Here is a 21335-nt window from a genome sequence, read left to right on the forward strand (position 1 = left end):
TTTAATAACTTATATGTGTTTTCTTAGGTTTATTTTATTGTTTGTTTTACAACTTCTGGAATTGGACATCTAATTAATTTTATTGATTTATTTTTTAGAGACAGGCTCTCGATGTTGCCCAGGCTGGAGTTCAGTGGCTACTCACAGGCACAATCCTACTACTGATCTGCAGGGAGTTTGACCTACTCTGTTTCTGACCTGGGCAGCTTCACCCCTCCTTAGACAATCTGGTGGTCCCCTGCTCCCGGGAGATCGCCACATTGATGCCACACTTAGTGCAGACATTGAATTGGCATTGTACCCTACAGCTCAGTATTCCTGGGCTCAAGTGATCCTCCCACCTCAGCCATCCTAGTAGCTGGGTCTGTAGGTGCGCCACCATACCTCGCTGTTTATTTATTTTCTTTTTTCTTTTTCTTTTTCTTTTTTTGAAATGGAGTCTTGCTCCTGTTGAGCAGGCTGGAGTGTAGTGGCACGATCTTGGCTCACTGCAATCTCTACCTCCCGGGTTCAAGCGATTCTCCTTCCCCTGCCTCCAGAGCAGTTGATATAACAGGCGTGCACCACACGCCCAGCTAATTTTTGTATTTTTAGTAGAGACAGGGTTTCGCCATGTTGGCCAGGCTGGTCTCCAACTCCTGACCTCAAGTAGTGATCCACCCACCTCAGCCTCCCAAAGTGCTAGGATTACAGGCATGAGCCACTATGCCCAGCCTATTTATTTCCATTCTTTCTTATTTATTGACATAGTTACTTTAATACTAGCTATACATTGTCCTCTGAGCATTGCTTTAACTATATGCCAAAGCCCTTATCTGTATTCTTTTCATTATTTCTTTTTTTTTCTCTCTCTTTTTTTTTTTTTGAAAAAGAATAAAGAAGAGGAAGAAAGAGAAAGAGGAAGAGGGAGAGAGGATGGGGGTATTGCTTTATTGCCCGGGCTAGAATGCAATCTAAATATGGGTATGCCTATAATTGTCCTTAATAATGAAGATATAAAAGAAAATGAGGGAAAAGAATAACAAACAAGGAGCCAACCAAGATTTCGTTTAAACTTCTAAGTTGATATGATGTGGTACTGATAAGAGTATATATTTTGTATATTTAAAGTGGAGAGTTCTATAAATGTTAATTACATTTACTTGTTCCAGATCTGAGTTCAAGTCCTGGATATAGTTGTTAATTTTCTGTCTCACTGATTTGTCTAATATTAATGTTGAAGTCCTATTATTATGTGGGAGTCTAAGTCTCTTTATAAGTCTTTTTTTTTTTTTTTTTTTTTTTTTTGAGACGGAGTTTCGCTCTTGTTACCCAGGCTGGAGTGCAATGGCACGATCTCGGCTCACCGCAACCTCCGTCTCCTGGGCTCAGGCAATTCTCCTGCCTCAGCCTCCTGAGTAGCTGGGATTACAGGCACGTGCCACCATGCCCAGGTAATTTTTTGTATTTTTAGTACAGACGGGGTTTCATGATGTTGACCAGGATGGTCTCGATCTCTCGACCTCGTGATCCACCCGCCTTGGCCTCCCAAAGTGCTGGGATTACAGGCTTGAGCCACCGCGCCCGGCCTCTTTATAAGTCTTGTATGTCTGCGTATTCCTGTATTGGGTGCATATATATTTAGGATCTTCAGCTCTTCTTGTTGTTGCATTGATCCTTTTATCATTATATAATGTCCTTCTTTGCTTCTTTTAATCTTTGTTGCTTAATTGTAACTTCTGCTTTTTATTTATTTATTTTAGCTCTCTGTTTGATTGGTAAATCCTTCTCCATCCCTTGTTTTGAGTCTTTGTTTATCCTTGAATGTGAGATGGGTCTGGATGCAACATACTGATGGGTTTTAGTTTTTTATTCAAATTGCCTGTCTGTCTTTGGATTGGGGTATTTAGTCAATTTAAATTTAGAATTAATAATAATATATGTGAGTATAATACTGCCATTTACTATTAGCTGGCTATTTTGCCCATTAGTTGATGTAAATTCTTCATTATATTGATGCTCTTTTTGGTATTTTTTAGAAAGGCCGATACTGTTTGTTCCTTTCTATGTGTAGTGGTTCTTTCAGAAGCTCTTGTAAAGCAGGCCTGGTGGTGATGAAATCTCTGAGTGCTTGCTTGTTCACAAAAAACTTTATTTTTCCTTCACTTGTGAAGCTTAGTTTGGCTGGATGTGAAATTCTGGGTTGAAAGTTCTTTTCTTTAAGGATGTTGAATATTGGCCCCCACTCTCTTCTGGCTTGTAGGGTTTCTGCTGAGAGATCTGCTGTAAGTCTGATAGGCTTCCCTTTGTGGGTAACCTGACCTTTCTCTCTGGCTGCCCTGAGGATTTTCTCCTTCATTTCAACCCTGGTGAATCTGAGATTATGTGCCTTGGAGTTGCTCTTCTTGAGGAATATCTCTGTGGTGTTCTCTGTATTACCTGGAGCTGAATATTATCCTGCCTTACTAGGTTGGGAAAATTTTCCTGAATAATGTCCTGAAGCATATTTTCCAGCTTGGATTCATTCTCTTCGTCACATTCAGGTACACCTATCAAGCACAGATTAGGTCTTTTCACATAGTCCCATATTTCTTGGAGACTTTGCTCATTCCTTTTTATCCTTTTTTCTCTAATCTTGTCTTCTTGTTTTATTTCATTGAGTTGGTCTTCGACCTCTGATATCCTTTCTTCTGCTTGATCAATTTGGCTGTTAAAACTTGTGCATACTTCACGAAGTTCTCATATTGTGTTTTTCAGCTCCATCAATTCACTTATATTCCTCTCTAAATTGTGTGTTCTTGTTAACATTTCGTCAAATCTTTTTTCAAAGTTCTTAGTTACTTTAGATTGGGTTAAAACAAGTTCTTTTAATTCACAGAAGTTTCTCATTATCCACATTTTGAAGCCTGCTTCTGTAATTGGAACACACTCGTTCTCCATCAAGCCTTGTTCCGTTGCTGATGAGGAACTGGGATCCCCTGCTGAGGGAGAGGCGTTCTGATCTTGGGCATTCTCAGCCTTTTTTGGCTGTTTTCTTCCCTTCGTTATAAATTTATCCATCTGTGGTCTCTGTATATTATTGTCCTTGTAATTGGGTTTCTGAGTGGACGTCCAACTTAGTGATTCTCAGCGCCGAAATCTGAGCAACCCACTGCACCGACTAAATCAGCGGCGTTAAAATCGATGGTGCTTTTCTGACTCTGCACCAAGAACCATCGCTCCAAGGCGCCGGCAAAACCGCCTCGCCGGTCACAAGAGTCGCGCTGGTGACCCGTGGGGCTCCTCCGCTGGGAATCTCCTGGTGCGTGAGCAACAAGAATTCATGGGAAGGTGTGGCGTCCTCTCGTTCTTTGCGCTTTTACTGGGAGCTACAATCCCGAGCTGCTAGTGATCAGCCATCTTGGATCTCTCTCCTCTCTTCATTATTTCTATATTTTTTTTTTTTTTTTTGAGACGAGGTCTTGCTATGTTGCCCAGGCTGGAGTGCAGTGGCTATTCACAGGTGCGATTCCACTACTGATCAGCATGAGAGTTTTGACCTGCTCCGTTTCTGACCTGGGCACCTGGTGGTCCTCCGCTCCTGGGAGGTCACCATATTGATGCTGAACTTAGTGCGGACACCCGACCGGCATAGCGCACTACAGCCCAGAACTCCTGGGCTCAAGGGATCCTCCAGCCTCAGCCTCCCGAGTAGCTGGAACTACAGGTAATTCTTGGATTTCTCCAGCATTCATTTGTTGATATGGTTGGGATGTTTGTCCTCTCCAAATTGCATGTCGAGATGTAATTCCCAGAGTTGGAGATGGGCCTGGTTGGAGGTGTTTGGTTCATGGGGGCGGATCCTTTCTGAATGGTTCAGTGCTAACCCCTTGGTGCTGCTCTTATAACAGTGAGTGGAGTAGGATCTGTTTTTTTTTTTTTTGAGATGGAGTCTTGCTCTGTTGCCCTGGCTGGAGTTCAACGGCGCGGTCTCCGCTCACTGTAACCTCTGCCTCCTGGTTTCAACCTTCACCTCCTGCCTCAGCCTCCCGAGTAGCTGGGATTACAGGTGTGTGCCATCATGCCTGGCTAATTTTTCGTATTTCTAGTAGGGAGGGGATTTCACCATGTTGGTCAGGCTGGTCTCAAACTCCTGACTTTGTGATCCACCTGCCCCGGCCTCCCAAAGTGCTGGGATTACAGGCATGAGCCACCATGCCCAGCTGGATCTGGTTGTTTAAAAGAGTGTGGCAGCTCCCTCCCCAACTCTCTCTTGCCCTGTGATATGCCAGCTCCCCTTCAACTTCCCTATAAGTGGAAGATTCCTGAGGTCCTCACCAGAAGCAAATGCTGGCATCATGCTTCCTATACAGCCTGCAGAATCGTGAGCCAAATAAATATCTTTTTTTTTTTTTGAGAAGGAGTTTTGCTTTTTTTTTTTTTTTTTTTGAGACAGAGTCTTGCTCTGTCACCAGACTGGAGTGCAGTGGTGCGATCTCAGCTCACTGCAACCTCTGCCTCCCGGGTTGAAGTGATTCCCCTGCCTCAGCCTCCCCAGTAGGTGGGATTACAGGTGTGTGCCACCACACCTGGCTAATTTTTGTAATTTTAGTGGAGACGGGGCTTCACCATGTTGGCCAGGCTGGTTTCAAACTCCTGACCTCAGGAAATCTGCCCGCCTCAGCCTCCCAAAGTGCTGAGATTACAGGAGTGAGCCACCACACCTGGCCTAAACCTCTTTCTTTATAAATCACCCAGTCTTAGGCATTTATAGCAATGCAAGAACGGCCAAACATGTTTGTTTTGCAACTATGCATGTGAATCAACATACTGGGTCTTTTCGAAGCTCAAAACATTGTGCTGTGATTGTGAGGTGCAGAAGGCTGGCATATGGGTTGCCAAAATTATGATTCTTGAATGTCCTGGCAGATATTCCGAAGTAAAATAATGAACAATTATAATAAATGAATTGAGGGCCAGGCGCGGTGGCTCAAGACTGTAATCCTAGCACTTTGGGAGGCCGAGGCGGGTGGATCATGAGGTCGAGAGATCGAGACCATCCTGGTCAACAGGGTGAAATCCCGTCTCTACTAAAATACAAAAAATTAGCTGGGCATGGTGGCGCGTGCCTGTAATCCCAGCTACTCAGGAGGCTGAGGCAGGAGAATTGCCTGAACCCAGGAGGCGGAGGTTGCGGTGAGCCAAGATCGCGCCATTGCACTCCAGCCTGGGTAACAAGAGCGAAACTCCGTCTCAAAAAAAAAAAAAAAAAAAAAAAAAAAAAAAGAAACAAATTGAGGAATAAAATAATTAAAAAAGAATAGGCCAGGTGTGGTGACTCAAGTTTGTAATCCTAGCATTTTGGGAGGCCAAGGCAGGTGGATTACCTGAGGTCAGGAGTATGAGACCAGCCTGGCCAACATGGTGAAACTAAAAATACAAAAATTTGCCGGGCGTGGTGGTGGGCACCTGTAATCCCAGTTGCTCAGGAGGCTGAGGCAAGAGAATCGCTTGAACCTGGGAGGCAGAAGTTGCAGTGAGCCGAGATCACATCACTTCATTCCAGCCTGGGCAACAGAGCAAGACTACATCTCAATTAAAAAAAAAAAAAAAAAAAGTTGGCTCTATAAAGATCTACTTTTCTCCAAATCAATTTTTTTCCTTTTTTCATGGATCATGGGGTGGATCCATTCATGAGGGATCCACCCCATGACAGGGGAGGATCGCTTGAGCCCAGGAGTTTGAGGCTGCAGTGAGCTATGCAGCCTCCAACTCAGGCGTCCCCAAACTTTTTACACAGGGGCCCAGTTCACTGTCCCTCAGACCGTTGGAGGGCCGCCACATACTGTGCTCCTTTCACTGACCACCAATGAAAGAGGTGCCCCTTCCTGAAGTGCGGCAGGGGGCCGGATAAATGGCCTCAAGGGGCCGCATGCGGCCCACGGGCCGGGCCGTAGTTTGGGGACGCCTGCTCCAACTTCTGGGTTTAATTGATCCTCCCCACTCAACCTCTCCAGTAGCTGGGACTACAGGTGTGCACCACCCCACCTGGCTAAGTTTTGCATTTTTTGTAGAGAAGGAGGCTTGCTATGTTGCCCAGGCTGGTCTCGAACTCATGAGCTCCAGCGATCCATCTGCCTCAGCCTCCCAAAGTGCTAGGATGACAGAACTGAACCACTGAGCCTGGGCTACATTTTCTTTCTTTCTTTCTTTTTGAGACAGAATCTCGCTGTTGCCAGGCGCCAGGCTGGAGTGCAGTGGCGTGATCTCGGCTCACTGCATCCTCCACTTCCTGGGTTCAAGCAATTCTCCTGCCTCAGCCTCCCGAGTAGCTGGGACTACAGACTCACGTCACCACACCCAGCTAATGTTTATATTTTAGTAGAGATGGTGCTTCACTGTGTTGGCCTGGATTGTCTTGATCTCTTGACCTCGTGATCCGCCCACCTTGGCCTCCCAAAGTGTTGGGATTACAGGCATGAGCCACTGAGCCCGGCTTGGACTACACTTTCATTTTGAATTGAGCATTAGGGAATGCAGTCTTTTAATCAGAACTCCGCCACTGCTTTTTATCTAGAAGCCTGTTGCCATTTTTGACTGCTGTGAAATTTTTGTCTCAAGAAAATCAGGATTACATTTTTTTCCTTAACAGATTGAGTTGGTGGTGTGTATTCTTGGTTACCAAAATGCTTTAGGGTTTTGAATGGGTAAATATTCATGATGCGTGAAAAAGTATAATACATACCATGTGATCTCAATTACGTAAGATTGGATGTTGTGTCTACACCCAGGACCTAGAAGGACACATCAAGCTGTAAACTGCTTGTGATTGTGGATGACTTTCTTTTGTTTTGTTGAGACAGAGTCTTGCTCTGTCGCCCAGGTCTGGAGTGCAGTGGTGCGATCTTGGCTCATTGCCTCCTCTGCCTCCCGGGTTCAGGCGATTCTCCTGCCTCAGCCCCCGAGTAGCTGGGACTGCAGGCATGTGCCACCACGCCCAGCTAATTTTTAGTAGAGACAGGGTTTCACCATGTTGGTCAGGCTGGTCTCAAACTCCTGACCTTGTGATCTGCCTGCCTTGGCCTCCCAGAGTGCTGGGATTACAGGCGAGAGCCACTGCGCCCGGCCTGACTTTGTTTTTTACTTCCTGTGTTTTTCAGTTTCCTACCTTTTCAGTTTTCACATGTTAACTTTAAAAAAATAAAGGTTATTATTGTTTTTAGTATTTTTTGTAAACATAGGTTGCTTCTGTAAAAGTGGCATGTAATTTTTTTTTTTTTTCAGACGGAGTCTCACTCTGTTACCTAGGCTGGAGGTTGGAGTGCAATGATACAATCTTCGCTCACTGCAACCTCTGCCTCCCAGGCTCAAGCGATTCTGCCTCAGCCTCCTGAGTAGCTGGGATTACAGGCGTGTGCCATGACACCCGGCTAATTTTTGTAATTTTAGAAGAGACAAGGTTTTACCACGTGGGCCAGGCTGGTCTCAAATTCCTGGCCTCGGGTGATCCGCCCACCTTGGCCTCCCAAAGATTTGGGATTACAGGCATGAGTGACCGCCCTGTTTTTTTAAATTAATTAATTAATTAATTAATTAATTAAGGTAGAGTCTTGCTCTGTCACCCAGGCTGGAGTGCAGTGTCGAGATCTCGGCGCACTATGACCTCCACCTCCTTGAATTGCTTGAAGCAGGTTCAAGCAATTCTTCTGCTTCAGCCTCCCCAGTAACTGGGACTACAGGTGCCCTCCACCCTGTCCAGCTGTAGTTTTTAGTAGAGACGGGGTTTCACTGTATTGGCCAGGCTGGTCTTGAACTCCCGACTTTGTGATCCACCACCTCAACCTCTCAAAGTGCTGGATTAGAAGCGTGAGCCACCGTGCCTGGTCTTTTTAAAAAAATTTAATTTCACTTTTATTTTTATTTTATTTTTTGAGACCCTGTCACCCAGGCTGGAGTGCAGTGGCACGATCTCGGCTCACTTCAACTTCTGCCTCTCCATGGTATTTATGTGCCACATTTTCTTTATCCAGTTTAGCACTGATGGACACTTAGGTTGATTCCATGTCTTTGCTATTGTGAATAGTGCTGCAATGAACGCATGTGAGCATGTGTCTTTATGACAGAACGCTTTATATTGCTTTGAGTATATATACCCAATAGAGTGACAAGAGGGAAAGCAGGAGGAGGAAAGGGGGCTGGGTGTCCCCAGGCAGGAGCCTCTCTGGGGTCGTCCCCGACCTCAAGATATTCTTTTTTTTTTTTTTGAGACGGAGTTTTGCTCTTGTTGCCCAGGCTGGAATGCAATGGCGGGATCTCGGCTCACTGCAGCCTCCACCTCCCGGGTTCAAGTGATTCTCTTGCCTCAGCTTCCCAAGTGGATGGAATTACAGGAGCCTGTCACCACACCCGGCTCACGCCTGTCATCCCAGCACTCCGGGAGGCCAAGGGTGGCTTCCTAAAGTGCTGGGATGACAGGTGTGAGCAACCTTGACCGGCCAAAAAATTTATTTTCTTTTGGGTACATACCCAGTAGTGGGATTGCTGGGTTGGATGGTACTTCAACTCTTAGTTCTTTGAGAAATATCCGAACTGCTCTTCACAATGGCTAAACAATTTACATTCTGACCAACAGTGGATGAGTGTTCCCTTTTCTCCACAGCTGTCATCTGGTATTTTTTTTTTTTTTTAATATATAGGCAAAGTCTTGCTCTGCCACCCAGGCTGGATTGCAGTGGCAATGGCTCACTGCAGCCTCAGCCTTCTGGTCTCAAGCAATCCTCCTGCTTCAGTCTCCTTAGTAGCTAAGACTACAGGCACACACCACACCAACACACACACATAATTTTTAAGTTTTTTTTATTTTTATTTTTTTATTTAAGAGATGAGGTCTCACTCTGTTGCCCAGGCTGGTCTCCAACTTCTGGCCTCAAGTGATCCTCCAGCCTCTACCTCCCAAAATGCTGAGATTTCAGGCATGAGCCACTGCAACCTGGCCTTTTTCTTTTTTGAGGCGGAGTCACACTCTGTTGCCCAGGCTGGAGTGCAGTGGGGTGATCTCAGCTCACTGCAACCTGCGCCTCCCGGGTTCAAGCCATTCTCTTGCCTCAGCCTCTCTGGTAGCCAGGATTACAGGCGCATGCCACCATACCTGGCTAACTTTTTTGTATTTTTAATAGAGATGGGGGTCGGGCTGGTCTCAAACCCCTGACCTCAAGTGACCTGCCCGCCTCAGCCTTCCAAAGTGCTGGGATTACAGGTGTGAGCCACCGCGCCCGATCTTTCTTGACCTTTTAACAAAAGCCCTGATAAATGTAGTTATACCCTGAGTTTGCCTCATTATAGGCCCCTGTGCCCACAGATTTCCTATGGTCACTTTCCTGAAATCTAAGTGCAAAATTGAGATCAATATCCTCACCACCTTGCAGAATCCCCACACTGACTTCCTGACCTATAGAATAAGAAACGTTAGGATGAAGCAATTGAATGGCTCTTGCCCTGTCAGAATAGGAAATCAAAAGCAATTCTTCACTTCTGTGTTTAATCACAGTGATTTTTTTTTTTAAAGAAAGGGCCTCACTGTGTACCCAGGCTGGTCTTGAACTCTTGGGCTCAGGAGGTCCTCCTGTCTTCTGAAGTGTTAGGATTACAGGTGTGAGCCACTGTGCCCGGCTGAAAGATTAGTCTTAACATAACAAAGGATTGCTCTCAATAACCTATTAATAGGCCTGGCACCGTGGCTCACGCTTGTAATCCAGTACTTTGGGAGGCCGAGGCAGGAGGATCACAAGATCAGGAATTCGAGATCAGCCTGGGCAATACAGTGAAACCCCATCTCTACTAAAAATACAAAAATTAGTTGGACATGGTGGCACGCACCTGTAATCCCAGCTACTCGAGAGGCTTAGGCAGGAAAATCACTTGAACCCAGGAGTCGGAGGTTGCAGTAAGCCAAGATCCTATCACTGCACTCCAGCCTAGGCAACAAAGCTAGACTCTGTTTCAAAAACAAACAAACAAACAAACAAACAACACCTATTAATGACCTTACCTTTGCAGATGAACTTAGTGCCACGTTTCTGAATGTGTCTCTCCCAAATCCATATATGTTGCTATCTTAGCTCCCAAGGTGATGGTATCAGGAGGTGGGTCCTTTGGGAGGTATATTAGTCTATTTTCGCATTGTTATAAAGAAATAACTGACATTTTGGGAGTCTGAGGTGAGTGAATCATTTGAGGCCAGGAGTTCAAGACCAGCCTGGCAAAGACGGTGAAAACTGTCTCTACTAAAACTACAAAAATTAGCTGGGGTGGTGACCTACAATTGTAATCCCAGCTACTCAGGAGGCTGAGGCAGGAGAATCACTTGAACCCAGGAGGCGGACGTTGCAGTGAGCCGAGATTCTGCCACTGAACTCTAGCTGGGGCGAAAGAGCAAGACTCTGTCTCAAAAAAAAAAAAAAAAAAGAACTGAGACTGAGTCATTTATATATGTAATATATAAATATATATATATGTGGAGAGAGAGAGAGAGAGAGAGAGAGAGAGAGAGAGAGAGAGAGAGATGTTTAATTGGCTTATGGTTCTGCAGGCCATGTAGGGAGCATGGCCGGGGAGCCTCAGGAGCTTTGACTCATGGCAGAAGGCAAAGCCTGAGCAGGTGTCTTTCCCATGGCTTGAGCAGGAGGAATAGAGAGGGGGAAGGTGCCACACACTTTTAAACAACCAGAACTCATGAGAACTCTACCACAAGAATGGCACCAAGGGGGTGGTGTTAAACCATTTATGAAGGATCGACCTCCATGTTCCAGTCACCTCCCACCCGGCCTCACCTCCAGCACTGGGGATTACATTTCAACATAAGATTTGGGTGCCGACACAGATCCAAACCATATCAGGAGGTGATTAGGCCATGGCGGTGGGGCCCTCATGAATGAGATTAGTGCCCTTATGAAAGAGACCCAGAGCTCAGGCAAGATCACACCCATAATCCCAGCACTTTGGGAGGCTGAGGCAGGTGGATCACTTGAAGTCAGGAGTTCGAGACCAGCCTGGTCAACATGGTGAAACCCTGTCTCTACTAAAAATACAAAAATTAGCTAGGCATGGTGGCACATGCCTGTAGTCCCAACTACTTGGGAAGCTGAGGCAGAAGAATCCCTTGAACTCGGGCGGCAGAGGTCGCAGTGAGTCCTGAGCCTGCCTGGGTGACAGAGTGAGACTCTGTCTCAAAAAAAAAAAAAAAAAAAAAGAGACCCAGAAAGACGCTTGCCCTTTTACCATGTGAAGACACAGCAAGCAGGAACTGTCTATAAGCTGGAAAGCAGGAACTCACTAGACACAACATCTGTCTTGATCTTGGACTTCCCAGCCTCTGGAACTATGAGAATAAATTTCTGTTGTTTATAAACTACCCGGTTTATGGTATTTTGTCCCAGCAGCCTGAACAGACTAAGATACTTTGCTGAATTGTTTTCTTTTTTGTAGCTGTCCTTTAACATGTTGAGGAAGTTCCTTCTACTTACTAGTTTTCAGAGACCTTTGATCAGTAATGGACATCAGATTTTGTCAAATGCTTTTCCTGCATCTACAGAGATGATCATGTGGTTTCTCATCTTTAGTCTGTTGACATAAGAAATTAACATTGATTCATTTTCAAATGTTTAACCAGCTTTGTATCCCTGGGATTAACCCCACTTGGTCATGACATATTGTTTTTATGTATTGCTATGTTTTATTTCATAACATTTCCTTGAGGATTTTTCCGTTTATATTCATTAGGGACGCTGGTCTAATTTTCTTGTCATGTATTAATTTGGGTTTGGTATCAGATTAGTGCTAGGCTCATAAACAAAGCTGGGAAGTGTTCCTTCTATTTTCTGGAAGAGTTTGTGTATAGTTGTACAATTTCTTCCTTAAATGTTTGCTAGAATTTACCAGTGAAGCAATTCAGTCATATTAGCGAGCTTAGGTCATTCTATAGGAAATACTGTGGTACGATTAACAGAGGTTCTGTGGCTCAGCCTGGAGTGCCAGTGGTATGATTATATCTCATTGCAGCCTCAACCTCCTGGGCTCAAGTGATCCTGTAGCCTTAGCCTCCCAGGTAGTTGGGACTACAGGTGTGCACCAGCATGCCTAGCTAATATTTGTATTTTTTTGTAGAGACTGGGGTTTTGCCATGTTGCCCAGGTTGGTTTTGAACTCCTAGGCTCAAGAGATTCACCTGCCTCAGCCTCACAAAGTGCTGGGATTACAGGCATGAGCCACTGTGCTCAGGGGAGATTCTTACATATAGGATTTTTTAGTGATTTGCTTTTAATAATCTAATCAACAATGTTTTATTATTTATATTTATTTTATTATTATTATGATTTTTTGAGATGGAGTCTCGCTCTTTTTGCCCAGGTTGGAATGCAATGGCACCATCTCGGCTCACTGCAACCTCCTCCTCCCCGGCTCAACCAATTCTCCTGCCTCAGCCTCCTTAGTAGCTGGGATTACAGGTACCCACCACCATACCCGGCTAATTTTTGCATTTTTAGTAGAGATAGGGTTTCACCACGTTGGTCAGGCTGGTTTCGAACTCCTGACCTCAGGTGATCTACCTGCTTCGGCCTCTCAAAGTGTAGAGATTACAGGCGTGAGCCACTGTGCCTGGCTCAACAATGTTTTATTTTAAGTTTATTAAACTAAATTCCCTGTAGTATAAAACATAAAAATTGTACAGAACCTGGTAATATTTTTTAAAAATATGGCATTGATTCATGTCATGAAAGTAGAACTAAATTGTAAAAGCAATATCCAGGAATGAAAAATGTTACACGAATGCTACCTATAACAATTATTTGGTAATCCAGCACTATATCGCAAGCCAGGCTTTCTAGATATCTAGGTGTATAGTATATAATTCGTCTTCAATTTTATTTTTAAATAAAATGTATACCTCAATAAATTCACTAAGACCAATCATGGTATAGATATCTGGGCTTGTGATTCAAGAATAGTATCATTCAAATAAAAGTTCTAACCACAAACTTTGAGATCACCAATGGTGGCTGGGCACCGTGGCTCATACCTGTAATCCGAGCACTTTGGGAGGCTGAGGTGGGTGGATCACGAGGTCAGGAGATGGAGACCATCCTGGCCAACATGGGTCTCTACTAAAAATACAAAAATTAGCTAGGCGTGGTGGCAGGCACCTGTAGTCCCAACTACTCGGGAGAGTGAGGCAGAATTCTTGAACCTAGGAGGCGGAGGTTGCAGTGAGCTGAGATTGCATTCTAGCCTAGCAAAAGAGCAAGACTAAGTCTCCAAAAAAAAAAAAAAAAAAAAAAAAAAAAGGATCAAAACCAGTTTTAACAATAATATATTTATTTGACACAGAGTCTCCCTCTGTTGCCCGGGCTGGAGTGCAGTGGCATGGTCTTGGCTCACTGCAACCTCCACCTCCTGGGTCCAAGTGATTTTCTTGCCTCAGCCTCTTGAGTAGCTGGGATTACAGGTTTGTACCACCATGCCCAGCTTTTTTTTTTTTTTTTTTTTTTTTGTATTTTTAATAGAGATGGGGTTTTGCCATGTTGGCCAGGCTGGTCTCAAACTCCTGACCTCAGGTGATCCACTTGCCTTGGCCTCCCAAAGTGCTGGGATTACAGGCATGAGTCACTGCACTTGGCCTCAAAACAATGCATTTATTATTATTTTATTTTATATGTGCTTATTTATTTATTTTTGAGACAGAGTTTCACTCTTGTTGCCCAGGCTGTAGGGCAATGGTAGGATCTTGGCTCACCGAAACCACCACCTTCCAGGTTCAAGCAATTCTCCTGTTTCAGCCTCCCAAGTAGCTGGAATTACAAGCACACACCACAATGCCTGGCTAATTTTGTATTTTTAGTAGAGATGGGGTTTCTCCATGTTGGTCAGGCTGGTCTCAAACTCCTGACCTCAGGTGATCCACCCACCTCGGCCTCCCAAAGTGCTGGGATTACAGGTGTGAGCCACTGCACCTGGCTATTATTTTATTTTTTAAAACATAGAGATGGCCAGGCATGGTGGCTCACTCCTGTAATCCCAGCACTTTGGGAGGCTGAGGCGGGAGGATCACCTGAGGTCAAGAGTTCGAGATCAGCCTGACCAGCGTGGTGAAACTGTCTCTACTAAAAATACAAAAATTAGCCGGGCATGGTGGTGGGCGCCTGTAATCCTAGCTACTCGGGAGCCTGAGGCAGGAGAATCACTCGAACCTGGGAGGTGGAGGCTGCAGTGAGCTGAGATTGTGCCACTGCACTCCAGCCTGGGTGACAGAGTGAGACTTCGTCTCTAAATAAATAAGTAAATAAACTAAGAGTAGCAGTTTACGGTCTCTACTACTCAGCAAGTTTATCTTTCGGTGTCATTGTTTTGTCCCAAAGCTTCAATCACGCTTTTGGTGACTGTTTACTGTGTGGTGTAAGGAGCAAGCCAGTGGCACTCTTGGTGTTTATAGGAGGGCAATAGTTGCCCCCAGATCCACTGTATGGGGTAGGCAAGTGTTCACAGAACTTTCAGATGCACCAGATTCTAGTAAGAAGACAAGAGGAGAGAGAAGAAATTAACACCAGAGAAAGGTACGATCCCGTTTCTCTGATTCCATATGACTTTGCTGAACCTCTAGAAAAATCCTCAGGCTGACTTGGGCTTCCATTTACGCAATCCTCGGAAAACAATGATCGTATGAGTAATGTTTGCACAAGCTTTGAGGTTTTTTTTTTTAAGCCCCATAAATCCATAAATGTTGATGTTGATTACTCGTAACTCTATGTGAGCATTCTAAGAGGATAAGTTCCATACTTAAATTTATGAACTTATTTTTCCTCCTTAGAATCAGAAACGGTAGCGTATTGCAAACAGAAACTCTCAGACTCTTGGCCTCTCCCACGCTTGCTTCTTTTCTGAAGCTGGGCTGTTTGCATTCAATCATAAAGCGTGTGACGAATTCATAGGAACTGCATTGAAACAGCGGTCATAAATGAAACTGCCAATAAGAACGTGATAAACAGAACTGGCTGCCGCTCGAAATGCCCCCGTGTGATGTTGGGTTTCTGGAGATTTTGTGCAAGTGTAAAATAAGCATTTGATTTTATCGTAGGAATCATGATGTTTGGATGAAACTAGCGAGAAAGGACAGAAAGAGAAGGAAAGAGATAAACTGATGGAGGAAAAAGAAACTTCACAGGGAACAAACTTCACAGGAAAACAGAAGGTTTTTTCTTTTTTGGGGACGGAGTCTTGCTCTGTCGCCGAGGCTAAAGTGGCATGATCTGGGCTCACTGCAACTTCTGCCTCCAGGATTCAAGAAAGTCTTTTGTCTCAGCCTCCCAAGTAGCTGGGATTACATGCGTGCTCCCCCAAACCTGGCTAATTTTTGTATTTTTAGTAGAGGTGGGGTTTCACCATATTGGCCAGGCTGATCTCAAACGCCTGACCCTGACCTCAAGTGATCCAACCCACCTCAGCCTCCCAAAGTGCTGGGATTACAGGTGTGAGCCACCCTGCCCAGCCGAAAACAGAAGTCTGAAAAAATTTATTGAAAAACATTTTACCTATGATTCCAATGTCATAAACATACTATAGGACTCAAAAAACCAGCAAAATTATACTGTGATCCTGAAACTATCTTAAGATGAATTAAATATATAATGTCCAGGAAGATCAGGTTGAACGGTGTGTTTTTTAAATATAAATTTGTAAATGCTCTTTGTAGAGCACAGATATTAACCCTTTGTCTGCCATTCAGATTGCAAACAATTCTGCCACTACTTTGTATTGTTTTGGTAAACTTCCCCCACAAAATGTTACTTTTTAATGTAATAGAGTATGTGTAATTTTATTTTCACAGCTTTTGGGCTTCTTGTGTTGATTAAAATAGTCTGCTCAGCTCCCAAATTATACATATAGTTTCCTAAATTTTCCTCTGGAATTTTTAGGTGTTTTGTTTTTATTACTTATTTATTCATTTATTTTTGAGATGGAGTCTCACTCTGTTGCCCAAGCTGGAGTACAATGCCACCATCTTGGCTCATATCAACTCCACCCTCCTGGGTACATGAGAGTCTCCTGTCTCAGCCTCCCAAGTAGCTGGGATTACAGGCATGCGCCACCACACCTGGCTAATTTTTTATTTTTAGTAGAGATGGGGTTTCACCATGTTGGCCAGGTTGGTCTCAAACTCCTGACCTCAAGTGATCAGCCCGCTTCAGTCTCCCAAAGTGCTGGGATTACAGGTGTTAGCCAACACGCCCAGCCTATTTTTTTATTTTTTGAGATGGAGTCTCACTCTGTCGCCCACCCAGGCTGGAGTGCAGCGTCTGATCCTGCTTGACGGGATCTTGATTTGCGTAAACCATTCCGTGCTTGGATCCCAGCTGTGGTAGATTGTGTTATTGTTGGAAATATTTGCTTTCCCTGTCTCGCTGATACCACGCTTGATGTCTGACTGGCAATGCCTCTCCCTGATAGTATTTTATATCCAGGGTGACCATGTGACTTGCTTTGGCCAACAAAATTTGAGTAGAAGGGACCTACAGCATCTCTGGAAAGAAGCTTCAAGAGCCAGCTGGTGGTTTTTGCCCCCTGTCACCTTCCACTGCCATGAGCCTGGCAATGTCCCAGATGGGGGTGGTTTGGTCAGCCCAGGTCCCAGAGTGAAGACAGAATGGATGAGAGCATAGACATCAAAATGGGCAAGTGGCATGAGTAAGAAAGAAACCTTTGCTGTTGTAAGCCATGGGGCCTTCAGGACTATTTGTTATTGCAGCATAACCTGACACTTCCTGACTGCTGCACCAACCCTCACTGGCTTTGAGAGACTTTACTCTTTTTTTGAGATGTTTCGCTCTTGTTGCCCAGGCTAGAGTGCAATGCCATGATCTCGGCTCACTGCAACCTCTGTCTCCTGGGTTCCAGTGATTCTCCTACCTCAGCCTCCTGAGTAGCTAGAATTACAGGTGTGCGCCACCGTGCCTGGCTAATTTTAAAAATATTTTTAGTAGAGATGGGGTTTCACCATGTTGGCCAGGCTGGCCTGAACCTCCTAATCTCAGGTGATCTACCCACCTACGCCTCCCAAAGTCCTGGGATTATAGAAGTGAGCCACCGCATCTGGCCCCCAGCCCTTGTTTCAACACGTCCCTCCCTTATCCTTGACATTTGGGGGCCGGTCCCAGCCTGTACGTTTCTGATTCATGTCTTCTCCCAGGTATCTGTGACAAAAGTGACCTTGGAGGGAGGCCAGTGACCCCCACTTCCCATGGGTCCCATTTCAGTGTCACTAGGAAGGGGCTGATGGTGAGCGTCACTGACAATTGGACCGACAGCTCCATTGTCAGCATAGTCTTTGCCCAGCTCTGCTCCTTCCTTCTCCCCAGCTGTCCTTTTGCCTGTCTGGAGCTCCGGCTGGAAACTTATTAAGTTCTGGAGCCAGCTCTGGATCTCAGTGTGTGTGGGCAGCCTACGGTCAGCTGTGTCTGACATTAGACACGTTGCCCAGCCCCGGTACAACACTCTCTTTTCCCTTCTGTCTTCTCCAGCTTCCCCATGAAGGCTGGACCCCAACGTGGGCTTGGAGCATTCTCGAACAGCGGATGGAGGACTCCCACAGTCTTAGCTCATCTATCGCCTCTCTGAGTGGGGTGGGGCTCCTTCCCAGGCTCTTTCCCAGGCAAAGTGGCCACTGCCCTAGTTCAGAATGCAAAGATGTCACCTTTCCCTCTCCCTTCTGGGCAGGTGTTCAAATGACCGTGCTCCCAGCTAGGAAATGATAAGTACGCATCATGGGAGAGATATCTATCATGAGCACTGTTAATTTCAGGAGTGGGCCAGGTGTGGTGGCTCACACATGTAATCCTAGCACTTTGAGAGGTCAAGGTGGGAGGATCACTGGAGGTCAGGAGTTTGAGATCAGCCTGGCCAACATAGTGAAACCCCATCTCTACTAAAAATAGAAAAAAAAAAACAACAACAAAAAAATTAGCCTGGCATGGTGGCACACATCTGTAATCCCAGCTACTTGGGCTGAGGCAAAAGAATCTCTTAAACCCGGAAGCAGAGGTTGCAGTGAGTCAAGATTGCTCCACTGCACTTCAGCCTGGACGACAGAGCAAGACTCCATCTTAAAAAAAAACCCAAAAAACAAAAAACAAAAAATTTCAGGAGTGGAAGAGGTCACCTCCTGATTGCACATGACTTCCTGGAGGAGGTGAAGAAGGTGTAGAACTGTAAAGGACAGGTGGGATTTTCACAGCGTGAGAGAAAGAGGAAGACGAGGAGGGCACTGCAGGTGTAGAAATGGCTCAGGCAATTTCTGAGCCATTGGAGCAGGGCAGAGGCTGAGGTTAGGGGGTTGAGGGGCTGGATCGGAAGAGGGTGTGGGCAGAAGAGAGGTGGGCGGAAGGGGCAGTGGCTGGGGAGGGATCTGGGATCCATCTCCCCAGGAGCCTGGTGATCTTTACTTACAACAAGGATCCATTCTCCATTTGTATCTGTGTCTCCAGCCCAGTGAAGGGAATTTTATGGTGTTTGATTCTTAAAAAACAAAAGGACTGGAAACCCCCGGAACCTCAAGCCTGGTGTGCAGCGTCTTGCCTGGCTGTGGTGCTTGATCACCCGGCTTCAGCTGTTTCCACGGAGAGTGCTCTGAAAACAACAAGAAAACTTTTTGCAAACGTGTATCTTCATGCTGGGTAAATTGGCCAAATGTATTAAGAAATCGAAGTGGAAGACCCCAAGAGTAGCCCTCCTCCCTGTTGGTCCTTCACCTGAGCTGCCACCAATGGTGTCGTTGTCTGGCTCGGAGCTCCACCTTATTTGGACGTTTTAGCTTTTCGTTTCTTTGCTCACTTCCTCAACCGGACCACACACGCCTGAGGCCAGGGCTGTATAATGTCTCCACTGGATTTGGGTGCAGCGAGCTGCGTGAACAGTGGGCTGTCTGCTTGGTGGGTATTCACGTTGCCTCTTATTTAGGGTCCCTTTAGTGACTCTGGATAAAGAGACATGAGAGGCACAGCCCCTGGCCTTGGTGAGTTCGCTGGCTGCCTTTGCAATCCTGCGCCTTGGGCCTGCTGGGAAGAGGAAGAGCTGCACTTTCTATCTGCAAAGCTTCTTCCTTTAGGGATGGTCAGACCTATTTTTCTTTTGATCTTTCTTTCTTTTTTTTTTTTTGGGTACAGATGGGTCTCACTATATTGCCCAGGCTGGTCTTGAACTGCTGGCCTCAAGTGATCCTCCTGCCTCGACCTCCCAAAGTGTTGGAATTATAGGTGTGAGCTACCGTGTGTGGTCTGACCTAATTTTATTTTATTTTATTATTTTCTTTTGAGATGGAGTCCTGCTGTGTCACCCAGACTGGAGTACAGTGGTGAGATCTTGGCTGATTGCAACCTTCGCCCCCTGGGTTCAAGCAATTCTCCTGCGTGAGCCTTCCAAGTAGCTGGGATTACAGGTGTGCACTACGACACCTGGCTAGTTTTTGTATTTTCGGTGGAGATGGGGTTTTGCCATATTGGCCAGGCTGGTCTCAAACTCCTGAACTCAAGTGATTCTCTCGCCTTGGACTCCCAAAGTGCTGGGATTATAGGTATGAGGCACCGTACCAGGCCCTGACCTAATTTTATATTCATAATTGTTTTTGAGATGGGGTTTCACTTTGTTGCCCAGGCTGGAGTGCAGTGGTTCTATTAGGGCTCATTGTATTCTTGACATGTTGGGCTCAGGTGATCCTCCCACCTCAGCCTGCCAAATAGCTGAGGCCACAGGTGCACACCACAACACTTGGCGAATCTTTGTGTATTCTTTTGTAGAGGTGGGGTCTTGCCATGTTGCCCAGGCTGGCCTGGAACATCTCGGCTCAAGAGATCCTTCGCCTTGGCCTTGCAGAGTGCTGGGATTACAGGTGTGAGCTGCTACATCCGGCCTGAGCGTCGTATTCTGTAGTGGGACGATTCCATCTTCTTTCTGGATGGAAAGAATTCAGTCTGGGTTGTTTCCACTTGCCATCAAAATTGCCATAATCTAGAGTCGATATACATCCTCATGAATGCTTCCTTGAAGGGCTTCTTGGAGGGTGAAATTATTGGGTCCTAGGGCACACATTTAAAATGTTAATAGATGCCACCAAATTACCCTTTTATTTTATTTTATTTTATTTTTAGCTTTACCCCTTTTCTTATTGCATTTTAGGTTTGGGGGTACATGTGAAGAACATGTAAGATCGTTGCATAGGTACACACATGGCAGTGTGGTTTGCTGCCTTCCTCCCCATCACCTATATCTGGCATTTCTCCCCATGTTATCCCTCCCCAACTCCCCACCTCCTGCTGTCTGTCTCCTATTTCCCCCCGACAGACCCCAAAATGTGATGCTCCCCTCCCTGGGTCCATGTGTTCCCGTTGTTCAACACCGACCTATGAGTGAGAACATGTGGTGTTTCATTTCCTGTTCTTGTGTCAGTTTGCTGAGAATGATGGTTTCCAGGTTCATCCATGTCCCTACAAAGGACGCAAACTCATCATTTTTTATGGCTGCATAGTATTCCATGGTGTCAAATTACCCTTTTAAAGCAACCCAACCCACTACACACCCACCAGCTGGATAAGAATATTTTTTAAAAAATCTCATTTTTGGGATGGAGTCTCGCTGTGTCGCCCAGGCTGGAGTGCAGTGGCATGATCTCGGCTCACTGCAACCTCTGCCTCCTGGGTTCAAGCAGTTCTCCTGCCTCAGCCTCCCGAGTAGGTGGGATTACAGGCACCTACCCCATGGCAGGCTAATTTTTGTATTTTTAGCATAGACTGGGTTTCACCATCTTGGCTAGGCTGGTCTTGAACTCCTGACCTCAAGTGATCCTCAAATTACCCTTCTAAAGCAACCCAACACACCTACACACCCACCAGCTGGGTAAGAACATTTATTCTTCACACCTTTGCCCACACTGGATAGATTCAACCTTCCTACTAGTTGCTACCTAGGAAAGGCAGTGTTCTAGGTCCAAACTAGTTTGTTTGTTTGTTTGTTTGTTTGTTTGTTTTGAGATGGAGTCTTGCTCTGTTGCCCAGGCTGGAGGGCAGTGGGGACCCAGCTCCCTCACTCCTTCCCAACCTGGGTTTTAAAACTAAGGAGAGGCTGCGGGAGGCGGCCCAGACTGCAGAGTCCAAGCCCTCGGTCAAGGGTGCCCTCCAGGTGTGTGGGGGAGGGAGGGCAGCTTCCAGGAAGCTCCATGTGGGCTCCATGCTGTGGGGCTGGGCCACCAGCAGCTCTCCCTGCCTGACACCTCCCGGACTTGTCCTTTCTTTTTCCTCATGTCCCTGCTTCCCACAGCGCTGACGTCGGTCTGTCCGGAT

At 45.7% G+C, this 21335-nt stretch overlaps 1 long non-coding RNA gene across 1 annotated transcript; it reads right to left on the bottom strand.

Moving 5' to 3' along the window:
• Window positions 1–14057: 14057 nt before the first annotated feature.
• On the bottom strand, window positions 14058–21076 carry LOC141582474 (uncharacterized). The gene is made up of 3 exons (XR_012515325.1): window positions 20400–21076; window positions 18753–20075; window positions 14058–18630 (listed from the first exon to the last, which is right to left on the bottom strand). It is a non-coding gene; the product is annotated as an uncharacterized LOC141582474 (long non-coding RNA).
• Window positions 21077–21335: the final 259 nt, after the last annotated feature.

This window comes from Saimiri boliviensis, chromosome 20 (assembly GCF_048565385.1).
Source record: "Saimiri boliviensis isolate mSaiBol1 chromosome 20, mSaiBol1.pri, whole genome shotgun sequence".
Taxonomy (NCBI): Eukaryota; Metazoa; Chordata; class Mammalia; order Primates; family Cebidae; genus Saimiri; species Saimiri boliviensis.